General features: G+C 37.6%; 1 long non-coding RNA gene and 1 other non-coding gene across 2 annotated transcripts in view; both read left to right on the top strand.

Annotated features, from left to right (window-relative positions):
• The window catches only part of LOC138704356 (uncharacterized), a 964,225-nt gene that overhangs the window by 795,205 nt on the left and 155,991 nt on the right, over nt 1-13,029 (top strand). The gene's annotated exons all lie outside the window — the stretch shown is intronic.
• On the top strand, nt 965-1,038 carry TRNAS-ACU (transfer RNA serine (anticodon ACU)). The gene has a single exon. It is a non-coding gene; the product is annotated as a tRNA-Ser (tRNA).

The following is a 13,029-nucleotide window of genomic DNA, read 5'->3' as shown; positions in this document are numbered from 1 at the left end:
CATAGAATCCGGATTAAGATCGTGCACATATTCTCGAAAGAAACAAAACTCTTAGATTGTGTTGTAGATTTACTCAATGTAAAATAATCTTGTCCCATTGTTACTGGGACCTATTTATCTTTATGTCAATGACTCTGACGAATTACCATGAGCCCGGTGGAGAGCTCACGGTGCATAGCACTACCAACAACAACAAATGACCACATATGCAAGGCGGCTCCCAGCCGACTCTACAACGGAGCAAGCCCGAAAACTTACGAAAGAAACAGAGATAATGATGGAAAAGGGGGAAGTATAATTATGACGACTAACGTACACGGATATCTTTGGTAAAATCTAAATTGAAATCATATCCGTATTACATGAATCGATTATTTTATACAAATCTGGCTTTCAGGTAGTAGCTCCCTGTAAAGCAGGTTTGAATAATTTCAAGGAAAAATTGTTCCGGGACCGGGTATCGATCCTGGGACCCTTCGCTTAGCGCGCGAACGCTCTTCCGACTGAGCTACCCCAGGAACTATACACGACACCGTCACAATTTGTTTTTGTATCCACACGACTCAAATGAGCTGACAAGACGCCAGAACTCAACTATGAGTGCACACAATACTGTGTGACTTAAATTGTGGCTGTCTGTTAACGTACCTCCAGTACGGTGTCGTGTATAGTTCCTGGGGTAGCTCAGTCGGAAGAGCGTTCGCGCGCTAAGCGAAGGGTCCCTGGATCGATACCCGGCTCCGGAACAATTTTTCCTTGAAATTATTCAAACCTGCTTTACAGGGAGCTTCTACCTGAAAGCCAGATTTGTATAATACATTCGTTACTGGAGGTACTTTAACAAAAAGCTACAATTTAAGTCACTCAAGTATCTGTGTGCACTCATAGTTGAGTTCTGGCGTCTTGTCAGCTCATTTGAGTTGTGTGGATACAGAGGAAAAATTGTGACGATGTCGTGTATAGTTCCTGGTGTAGCTCAGTCGGAAGAGCGTTCGCGCACTAAGCGAAGGGTCCCGGGATCGATACCCGGCACCGGAACAACTTTTCCTTGAAATTATTCAATCGATTATTTTGTTTGAAAGTTTAAATATATTATTAAACTAGCCGTACCCGTGCGCTCCGCTGCACCTGTTAGAAATAAATAAGTAATTACATAATTAAAATAGGACGTTTGATCCAGGGAACAACTTTTACAACAGCGCAAGATAATCTGCTTCGCTCATTACCCAATTTTGTTTGCATTGCATTTATTGCATATATATTTTATGTATTTTAACACGATTCAATTGAGCATAGTTAAAATATGAATTATAAAATAATGGATTGCTAAGCTAACGTACTATTACTGCATACTAAATCAATACACTCTCGTTGTTCGTTAAGTCTCTGAGATTAAAATGAGTGTACGTAAATATTATTTTAAGAAACATTGAAAACGAATGTACAAAATAGCCTATCAAATTTTCTGTGCATAAGAAGCTATTTTAATCTTACCTGTCCTCGCTTTACTCAGACGTTATTGTAATAACATTATAGCATTATGTCCATCTAGAGAAACTACACTTTCAATGGTGAAATAATAATTAATTATGCAAATCGGTTAATTTAGCTTCTGATATAACTTCATACAAACACAGAAACATTCTCTGTAGGCTATATTTAATAGCTTTCGATTGTTGATGTCCAAGGCCCCTGTTTCGATTGTTGTTGTCCAAGGCCCCTTATAGACGAAGTCATTTGTTCTTAATTCATTGCACCGTCTTAGATAGCGTTATTTTAATTTTAAAACTCATTTATCTCATTAAATATCAGTCCTATCAAAATTTTGTAAAGAATAAAACTTATCGGAAATCATGTTTAAAGAAACTTTTGGTATGTAACATTTTTTCATAAAAATCAATAATAAGCGAGATATTTCGATTTATTTAATTCAGGCCCCCTTATAACACCCCTTTTAAATAAAGTATTTTGAATGCCATATAGCCTGAAATCTAAGTTACAACGAACTTAATTTATATTCCAATTTCCATATAAACCGGTTCAGCCATTATCGCGTGAAAAGGTAACAAACATACAGACAGACATACAAACAAAATTTTCAAAAAAGCGATTTTCGGTTTCAGGGTGGTTAATTATATATGTTAGGACCAATTATTTTTGGAAAATCGAAAATTACCAGAAAAATTTCGGCTACAGATTTATTATTAGTATAGATTTGTCAACGATATATCTTGTAAAGGATTTCAAGTTCCCATTTTAAACGATGTTGTGGTCTAATGATTAAGATGAGAGATTGCTAAGAAAAAGGTCCCTGGAAGTTACCGGCGTACGTAGTTCGGGCGGTAGCGCTTTCCCCTATTGGTTCGGAGTTGCGCTTGGGCGTACGTTCGATTTCCGCTTGGGTTGATTAACTGGTTGGATTTTTTCGTAAGTTTTCTCCAACCGTAAGACGAATGTCAGGTAATCTATGCTGAATCGTTGGTCTCATGTCAACTATATACGATCCCGCTATGACTAATTACATGGACGCTAAATAACCTAGTAGTTGATACAAAGTCGTTAATTAACAAAGTAAAAAGTTTACTGTATCGATTCTCGGTGACTGCAGTATGTTGTTGTTTAGTCAACTGTCCGAAGACAGGCCTGACTCTCACAAGTAATACCAAAAAACACCAGTCATGAGGCAACTAGGCCAGGAGATAATGGGGTAGGTTGGCCAGTTCCTTTCCCCCTCCATTGCATACATCGTCAATTAGCTACATATTACACTAGTCAGACTTCAGATGTATACAAAGAATTGTTCTTTCTCTGATACATCGTGAAGTGAGGTGTACTGCCTGATACATATCAGCCGGAACCACAATCAGAGGATAGATCGCATTATGGTAAGTGAAATTTAAATGTATGCGTAGAAGAAAGTGAGAAGGAAGAGGAGGAAAAGAGAGAAAAAAGAGAAAATAAGAGCAAAAAGAGAAGAGTTTTTATTCCCCATCCTTTTAGTTCCACAATCTCGTAAAACAATATAGGTGAAGCCTCGTTGACATTTGTCAAGTAACTTGAATTCAAGACACGTGATTTCAAGTACCTGAATTCAAGTCGCTGTTCAGACATATTCAAGTTACAGTGAAACCTCTCATTTACGGACATCAAAGGAACGTAACAATATGTCCGCATCCGGGAGGTGTCCTTTATTGGGAGGGAGGCTCCCCAATCTAACAGTAAATTTATAATATGCATTATGTGTCCCTTCACGCTTTAAATGAAATGTATTGCTGTAGTTTAATTCTAAATACAGTCTATTGTACTACAGTATATATTTTTTTTTTGCAATTCTGAACTACAGTAGATAAGACCGAAAAAGGAAAATACAGTACTGTGCCGTGCAATTTTATTCTAGGTCTACAGTTATGCAGTACTGTAATTTACAGTTTTCAACTTAACCTTTACGTTCAGGTGCCATGTCACTCGAAACAGAACAACTGATTGAAGTGAAGAGAATAATCCTACTAACCCTATCATGTGTCGAATACAGTTTCATGATCGCGGAAACCTTGGATCCATCAGACGGGTAAAATTTTATGATTTTGTTTATCCACCAGCTTCCAGCTAACAAGGGGTAGCCTACGAGAACCTTATTGTTTTTTTTCATGTTAAAGAATTTCTTTACAGTTCTCAAAACTAAATTTTACATTTTTGTAATATATTAGGTCTTGAAATCGAAGTTCTGTCCGCAAGCTTTATGACTGTGAAACAGCTGTCCGTGTCCGTGTCTGAGAGTGTCCGTAAACGAGAGTTAAATTTATCATTATTTCTATATTATTTCAGTTGGGACATAAAAATCTGTCCGTATATGAGGAGTGTCCGTATCTTGGGGGTGTCCGTAAGGAGAGGTTTCACTGTATTTTGTTTTCAAGTAGGATAAAATGGCGTCCATGGATGTTGTGCAATTAGGAATTTCTGTAGTAGCAAGCCTCTGCCAGGGAAATGATAAATATATTGAAGAAATGGAAGACGCGTTGTTCAGTATCGGTTAGGAATTAGATTAGTAAGTGAAATACACGACCATTGACATTACAAATAGAATAAGTGAAATCTTCAAGCAGATTTAATAATTCTTATCGCAAATATAATAAAATATAAGCGAGTCTGATTTACCATAATTGAAAATTATTACCTTGAAGCTGTTTGAGTTCCCCCACAAAAATCTATCAACCACATTGAACCATGCCAGTTTCGGCGATAAATATCATCCTTTCAAGTAACACTCTTCTCTTCTTAATCCCTCCTATCTTCCTCACTTCTTTTCTATCTACAGTTTAATGGTTTTTTTATCATTTTTCATAGGCTATCTCATCTGTATCCACGTTAAAATCTCTGCTGTTCAGTTCGTCAATGAACTCTTCCTTTCTTTGCAGCTTCCTTTGCATTTCTATTACGAAACTTTGGAGTTTCTATAATCGCAGGCCTTCGTGAATTGTATACAACTTCAGAAACTCAAATATTTGGTCATTATTTCACTTACTGCTGATTCCTATTATTTTTACGGTCCCAGTAGAACTGAAAAACAATCAGCTGTTAATTTATCGCTCTTAAAACAGCTGTTAATTTAAATTCCCGCTCTTTTCTCCTTGAATTCAAGTTATCAAGTGAAGTTCACAATTTTTCAAGTGTCCTTTCAAGTCAAGTAAAAAGTAGAAAGGGATCCAACTTCACTTGAAACTTGAATTCAAGCCGTTAATTGATTTCAAGTGAACTTGAAATATAGTTCACACTTTTCAAGTTCGTCTTTTCAAGTGACTTGAATTCAAGTTACTTGAAAAGTGTGAACGAGGCTTAATACATAACTGGCCGATGTGGAAAGCGAGCGACTCCGGTATTGTGCACTTGTTGGGAAAGTTGCGTTTTAAATTTGTTACGCAAACCATTGCATTGAATTTACCGTAGATAAATTTTACGGATAGAATTCCCTTCGTTTATAGCTCATGGGAAGTTCCTGTTACCCATTCGCCTTGTGATAGACTCAGTCCTGTCTTCAAGGTCAACGATTGCTCCCTGTAGCTAGTTCGTTTTTGTCCGCTGTCCGATCAAGTTCTCCGTACTATCGTGCTGGTGTTTGAGGTGACTTCCAGCTTACTACACGTACACATGCAGGGAATTATTACAATCACGTAAGTAGCAATATATATTGTGTTTATAATCCGGAGAAATTGATAAGTACAAGAAAGCCATTTCTAGTGCTTTAGCAATAACATCTTTAGCAAGACTTCTGGCTTCTGTTGCATTCAAACAATTATAAAATAGGATAATTTGGTCCAGGGAGCACCCGTTTTTTTGTGTAAAGATAATTCGTTTGGCGTGTTTCTTAACTGAAATTACGAAATGGCGTTCCTGTGCTTAACATTTAATTAATCCGGAATTGTATTAATAATGGTGAAGTTATAAGAGCATAATTATTCGCGTATTATTATGTTGTTACATAATCATAGCTATCGTCTTCAAATTCTTACTTAAAATCTTCCTATATACAAAACCAATTCCTAATGTTAAACGCATAGTATTTGCTGATTATGAACTTACTAAGTTATAATCTTTTACTTACAATATGCCTGTTAGTTCGTGTGAATGATTTCCCTTGCATGCCATAGTGGGGAATACTTATCCTACGTACTATACTCCCCCCCCCCTTCTTTGTGTGCATGGGTGGGCAACTCGTGCTCTCAAAGTGTCAAAACAACCTCAGTCAGGCAGAATGAACTCTGTGTCTGTAAGCGGGTCTTGGGGGTTCGCTCGCGTATGCAGTAAGTGGCGGCTCGTTTTAAGAGAAAAAAATATAATCCCCAGATCATTTCCCTTTAGTGATGAGTCGAATGAGAAACATTTTTTTTATTAAGAAGGGAGGTAATGCTTCTATTATGTTCTATTACACTTCCTTACGCATGACATTTTATGTTACAAATAAACACAATGAAGGTTTTAGTAAAGAAATACAGTCTAGATCTACTTTAGAACAGCTAAAGGTAAAAATGGGATATCAACAAGGTGAAACTGATATCAAATATCGTTAGCACGTTGTGCGTGCGAGTTATAGAATTGCACGATATATGATCGACTAGCTAGGAGCATTTTGGATACGTGGCAGTATCATGTACAACATAGACAACTTCACTTTCTTTGACTATAAACTATCTTGAAGAGTGATAAGAAAATCTTCTAATCAAATGTAAGATCCTACTTCAAGACGTACACGAGAATTCACTAGTAAGTTTGGAGAAACAGTGACAATTGAAAAGGAATCGAGATTTTTTCTGAAATCCTTTTGTCTTACAGCCGATAGAAACTCCTGAAAGCTTATAACTTGAATTGATGAATCTACAGAACAGCACGCCACTCAGATTCCAGCGAAATCAGGAATCGAACTGTTCGTAATGTTGCCTAAGTCAGAATTTCCAAATATACTCTTTGCTGACATATATACTGTATGTGCTTGAGGCAGAGTTTAATACAAGAAAGAAGTATAAAAGCTTTCAATGAAGAGAAAAAGCACAGAAATAATTTTATTTCATCTGCCGTGACATTATAAAATACTTCCTTGAATTTGTGATTGCGAATACAGACTATTACCTTTCTGAGAACAGAGGAATACTCTTTAATGTATAAAGACTTGTAAATTCTCGCGTTCTACGTTTCAAATAAGACATATAATAAGAAATATTAACAAATAGTGTAATAATAAATAAATGTTGCAGCTATATTTGTTGTATCTTGAAAAGGTTGTATTCAGTTTGTGTTTCCAGTACTAAACTAATTTACAAAGCCAGGAAATAATATACTTGTTATGTGTATTTAGGTACAGTCTGTCTAAAATTACTATAATTATTGTATCATGCGTCATTCTGAAATTCAAATCATGGAATAGATATCACGACCACCTGCATGAGCCGCCAGAGCGCACCGTGGCTTTCGCAGCGAAACTACAAACAACTTGTAACTGCTGCGGCTGGCTCCGTCTGTCTTTCTCTCTTTCAAGGTTTTTTTTAGCACTTTGTGAGCACGAGTTGCCCATCCATGTTGACGTGCATCCATTTTGAACATATCATAGCAGATATGTGACAATGGTTGATACTTTACGTTTCAGCTTGTTTAGTGATCCAGAACATCAGTATGGGCACCATCATTGCGCGACACAAAATGACGTGGCACCATGTCCTGTGTGAAATTTTCCGCTGCAAAAGCGGTGTGATTTCCCTTTGGAGAATAATTAAGCAGCATGTCTCGAAACATGGATACCAGACAATTGAAGGTTTGAAGCAAGCTGTTAGGGAGACATTCAGGGAAATCACAACGCCTTTGCTGAGGAAAATTTCACACAGGACATGGCTCCGCATCATTTTGTGCCACGACAATGTTGGTCCCATACTGATGTTCTGGATCACTAAACAAGCTGGAACGTGAAGTATCAACCATTGTCACACATCTGCTATGACATGTTCAAAATGGATGCACATCAACATACAAACAAGGGGGGAGAGGGTGACAAGACTTTCGGACCATACTGTATATCGATATTTGCCGCCATATACTTACGGATGCGGAGAGTAAGATAAGACAGAAAATAGGAAAGATTGGGGAATGCTGGGTTTGCAGTGAAAGACCTGCTCTTGGGCAGAACATTTAGCCTATGTATAGATGTAGCTACGGTATGTAAAGTTACGGACCAAATTAAAATATTTTAAAGTTTTTAAATAAAAAGGTAAACAAATTAATAAAGGAGTAGGAAAAATAATTCAACTATCATTGAATGAATCCTGCCATGATAGCAAATACTGCTCCTATTGATAATACGTAATGGAAGTGAGCTACTACATAATAAGTATCATTAGCTGCAGTCATAAGCCAGCGTTGAGAATCTGGTCTTCAGATCTGAGACTCTCTCAGGCGTGGGTTCGAATCTCGCTTGATTTGTTTACCAGGTCAGTTCTCTTCCCCGAAGTTTTCTCCCTACTGTAAAGGCTAAATGTATCGGCAACCAATGGGGAATTGTCGGCCTATTTCGGTGATAACAATTCTACCGACGTTAGATAACTTCGTAAATATGAAATAGTATCGTTAAATAACCGACTAAAATGATTCTTCTCGCTGTAATTAATTTCACACATTCTATTAGGGCTGTATTAAATTGATTAGTCGCTTAGCGTCTTATCAATTGTCAACATTGAAGGTGTTCTCATGATCTGAATGTTATTATTAATTTTCCATACAATACCAAAAGTAAAGATTAGTTAATTTTTTCATTGTATCATCCTTTCGTTTTAAGAAAATTTTTCTTTATACATGTTACCGTTAAAACCCGAAATCCGTCAAATCCAGTTGCAACTAGTAAAAACTAGTACAAGCAAATGCAGGTAGATATCGAGTTTTCGTTAGAGTGACAGCTTAGGTTTGGTTTGTTTAGTTTTATGTTTGGTAAAAGCCTAAACAAATCAAAACTTAAACAAACCAAACCTATTCTACCATTATTTTAGATCTTATGAAAAGTCGCTTTCTATCTGTCTACATTTTTAAAACTAGTTTTTACTAGTTGAAACTGGTTTTGACGGATTTCAGGTTTTAACGGTAACATAATACTTCCACACACACACACACACACACACACACACACACGAGGAGGCGAGATCTGGGATGTGAGCTGTGCGAGAGGGAAAAAAATGAGCTATCAGAAAGAGAGTTTGCTTCATGATGGTTATGTTTGGTAAAAGCCTAAACAAATCAAAACTTAAACAAACCAAACCTATTCTACCATTATTTTAGATCTTATGAAAAGTCGCTTTCTATCTGTCTACATTTTTAAAACTAGTTTTTACTAGTTGAAACTGGTTTTGACGGATTTCAGGTTTTAACGGTAACATAATACTTCCACACACACACACACACACACACACACACACACACACACACACACACACACACACACACACACACGAGGAGGCGAGATCTGGGATGTGAGCTGTGCGAGAGGGAAAAAAATGAGCTATCAGAAAGAGAGTTTGCTTCATGATGGTTAATAAAGGGTGCGTCAGAAAGAACGGATGGATTTCAAACTATCGATACGCAACGAGGAGAGAGATATAGTGAGGGGGACCACGACTGTTGGGTCAGCCATAGAATGCAGTTTCAGTTGAGAACATGGTGTTGGTCTGGTGTACAACGTGCTTTCATCGTAGAGACATTTTTGAAAAATGAAGAGTCTGTGATCGCCACTCAGGACTCATTTCGACATCGGATGTCACGCTAGGATTCCAACTCGGAATACAATTTTGCGGTGGGTGGCTTCATTTCGTATCACAGGTTCAACATTAAAGAAGAAATCACCTGGACGAAATTCTATTGCACTGAGATTGTCCGAGGCTACGGTAAGATCTCGCGCCCTGCGACTTCTTTCTTTGGGACCATTTGAAGGCGTAAGTTTGTAAACATCGATCACATACACTGGACGAACTGAAGACGGCGATTCGTGAAGAAATCGTGGCAATTGCACCAGCTATGACTGTGAAAGTGATGGCGAACATCAGAAAACGCCTCGATGCCTGTATTGAAAGCCAAGGACATCATATGGATAATGTTGTTTTCCATAAATAAACTGCATGTATTGGTGAATATGTTGATAACAATAAATTTTTGATTTGATGAATCTTTACAATTTTCTTGCCATGTGAAATCCATCCGTTCTTTCTGACGCACCCTGTATTATACGAATCTTGCGACACGGAAGTTCAGCTAAGACTAAAACTTATCTTCCCCCTCCATACCCATTGGTGATACAGCCACGGGACATGATAAGGACAGGTCTTGCCTTCTCTACTGACATACATACATACATTACATACATACATACATACATACATACATACATACATACAAATATGGTAAATTACAATTTTAAAAATATGTTTGTTACATATTTACGCATTATACCCATAATAAAATTATAAACACTACCTACCGATTGAGGTTCCAGCTGATATGAACAGCCTTAGGCCCGTCACACACTTGAAGAGTTTTCACTAGCGAGAAATGTGTTGCGAGAAAGAAGCGAAAAGACCTCCTCCACACACTTGGCGAGTTCTCGCTATCACAGATCACACCTCGCTATGATCATCTATGCACTGCCTTCATGCAGAAAGCATTTTTCTGATTATAGTAATCACTCGTTGGGAGAAATATAGGTTATGTATTTACGTATATTGTCGTACTTAAATATATAACCAGTAAGTATACTTTACAAATTATGTACGAACGCTATGTTGAATCTGAGTATTCAGCTGATGTGGAAATGGAGTTACATGAACATATTTTTAGTGGAAAGAAGAAGTAGGCCTAAAATTAAAGCCAGAAATATCTGAAAATCACATTGTATCTTATGAAAATAAGGGCAAGTTTTGGACACTGGTTTCGATTTGACAGGTTGAATAGACCTCAGTTTTTTGCTATTCATGATATGATAGAGGATTCTTTGCTATGTTCTTAATAAAAATTATGTAAACTGTTACGACATATAGATACATTATTTCAAATGTTTAATTAATACTATTAAATCTCATCAAAAAATATAGCTCTATTTATTTTCAGACAATCTGATATTTGTCTCTAGATTTCTTCTTTAAGTTTCGTGTTTTTATAGTTTTCATCCCGTGTATCATATAAATAGGCCTACGGGTGACATCGTACAAGTTCGATAAGTTTCTAACTGCAATTATCAGCCATCTTTCCTCATTTTCAAACAAAAACAATGCAATTCATCGCCACCTGTGATATCTTTTTCTACATTCAATCGTCATAAAGAGTATAATGTCAAACATCATTGATAAATGTGTCAAGAAAATTCGCTGAGCTACCGATTTCAGCGAGAAACTCGCGCTAGGTTTTTTCCTTGAGCGAGAATCTCTTCCAGTGTGTGGACGTCCATTTGAATCCATGTTATCAATTTTTTAATTTTCTCGCAACACATTTCTCGCTGGCGAAAACTCTGCAAGTGTGTTACGAGCCTTAGACACAAAAAATGACCGATCTTCTGTAGCGTGGACTTGTCGAAGTCCACTTCGGGCAGCGCATGGTTCACACGACTAGGGAAAGGCTGTTTGTTTTGCACCTAATCTACTCCTTAAAATATATTTTCTTTATAGATGTTATGCTTTATTTAACGACGTTCGCAACTGCAAAGGTTATATCAGCGTCGCCAGATGTGCCGGAATTTTGTCCCAAAGGGGTTCTTTTACGTGCCAGTAAATCTACTGACATGAACCTGTCATATTTAAGTACACTTAAATGCCATCGACCTGGTCCGGGATCGAACCCGCAACCTTGGGCATAGAAGGCCAGCACTATACCAAGTCGCCAACCAGGTCGACTTCGTTATAGATTATTCATAACACTTGACCTATAGACAGACAGAAAAAAGCAACAAACAAGCAAGACAGGATAAACAGAGCTCAGTCGTGCATAAGAAATTCCTGCACGTGTAAACCTACGGGCTCACGGAATCAACCAAAGTGTATGGCAGCCAGTCATTTTTCGTGTCTAAGACTGTACATCTATTATCAGGCAGTACATCTCACTTGATGATATGTGTCAGAGAAAGAACAATAATTGTTTGTATGTATCTGAGTTCTTATTAGTGTAATATATGGGGTATTTCAAAATTCAGTTCAAACTTTAAACCGCTATAAATATTATAATATTTGACATAGGGAAAAAACAAAAACAAAACAGTGTTGGGCAAACAACGGGATTTACAAAACATTGGGAAGCTGTCCACGTTCTCTTGTTCAACGTCTGCTACATCATGCAGAGCATTTTGAAGATAATATCTTGGAATATTGGCAATTTCTTGCGAGATGGCATCTTTCAGTTGCAGTAGGGTTGTTTGATGTGTCAGGAAAAGTCTTTCTTTAAGGTAACCCCACCACCAAAAGTTGGTCGGATTGAAATCTGGAGATCGCGGAAGCCACATTGTTGGAAAGCGTCTACTGATGACTTTGGTCGGAAAACAAACCTCAATTACGCGTGTTAACTCCATCATTAATGTTTTTTAGTAAATCAAGTTATTTTACGACGACTTATCAACATCTTAGATTATTTAGCGTCTGAATGAGATGAGGTATTAATGCCGGTGAAATGAGGCAGGAGTCCAGCATTTGCTCATATTCAATTAAAGGAAAACCCCGGAAAAAACCTCACCCAGGTAACTTGCCCCGACCGGGAATAACGATATAGAAAACATAATGTTCATGCAAGATGGCGCTCCACCCCACATCTTTGTCCCTACAAAACAATTAATTACGCAGATGTTTGGCGATCGTGTCATCAGTAGGCACTTTCCAACAATGTGGCCTCCACGATCTCCAGACTTCCATCCGGCCGACTTTTGGTTATGGGGTTACATTAAACAACGAATTTTCCTGACACTTCCAACAACCCTACTGCAACTGAAAGATCCCATCTCGCAAGGAATTTCCAATGTTCCAAGACATCTGTAAAATGCTGTGCATGGTATCGCAGACAGAATGCTGTACGTTGAACAAGAGAACGGCGGACATCTTCCCAGAGTTTTGTAAACCCCATTGTTTGCCCAACAATGTGACGTTTTTTTGTTTTTTCCCTACCTCAAATATTGTAATATTTATTACGATTTAATATTTTAACTAACTTTTGAAACACCCTATATATCTAGTCGGCGATGTATGCAATGGAGAGGAAGAGTAACTGGTCAAGCTACTCCATTATCTCCTGGCTTAGTTGCCTCATGAGTGATATATTATTGTTGTCACGTATGAGGTTCAAACCTGTGTTCGGACAGTTGACTAAACAACGATATAAATACAGGATAATTTCCAAGGAAAAGTCACTCTTCTTTCTGCATTCCAATGTAACATTGCCGAAAGAACGAGAGTAAGATAAGGGTGACAGAAGAGTACAGGTGGGTATGAAGATAGCGACTTTTCCTTGGAAATAGCCGCGGATATTGTCGTAAGT

This window comes from Periplaneta americana, chromosome 8, assembly GCF_040183065.1.
Source record: "Periplaneta americana isolate PAMFEO1 chromosome 8, P.americana_PAMFEO1_priV1, whole genome shotgun sequence".
NCBI classification, from domain to species: Eukaryota; Metazoa; Arthropoda; class Insecta; order Blattodea; family Blattidae; genus Periplaneta; species Periplaneta americana.
The sequence above is the reverse complement of the archived record's forward strand: the minus strand, read 5'-3'. Positions and strand labels throughout refer to the sequence as shown.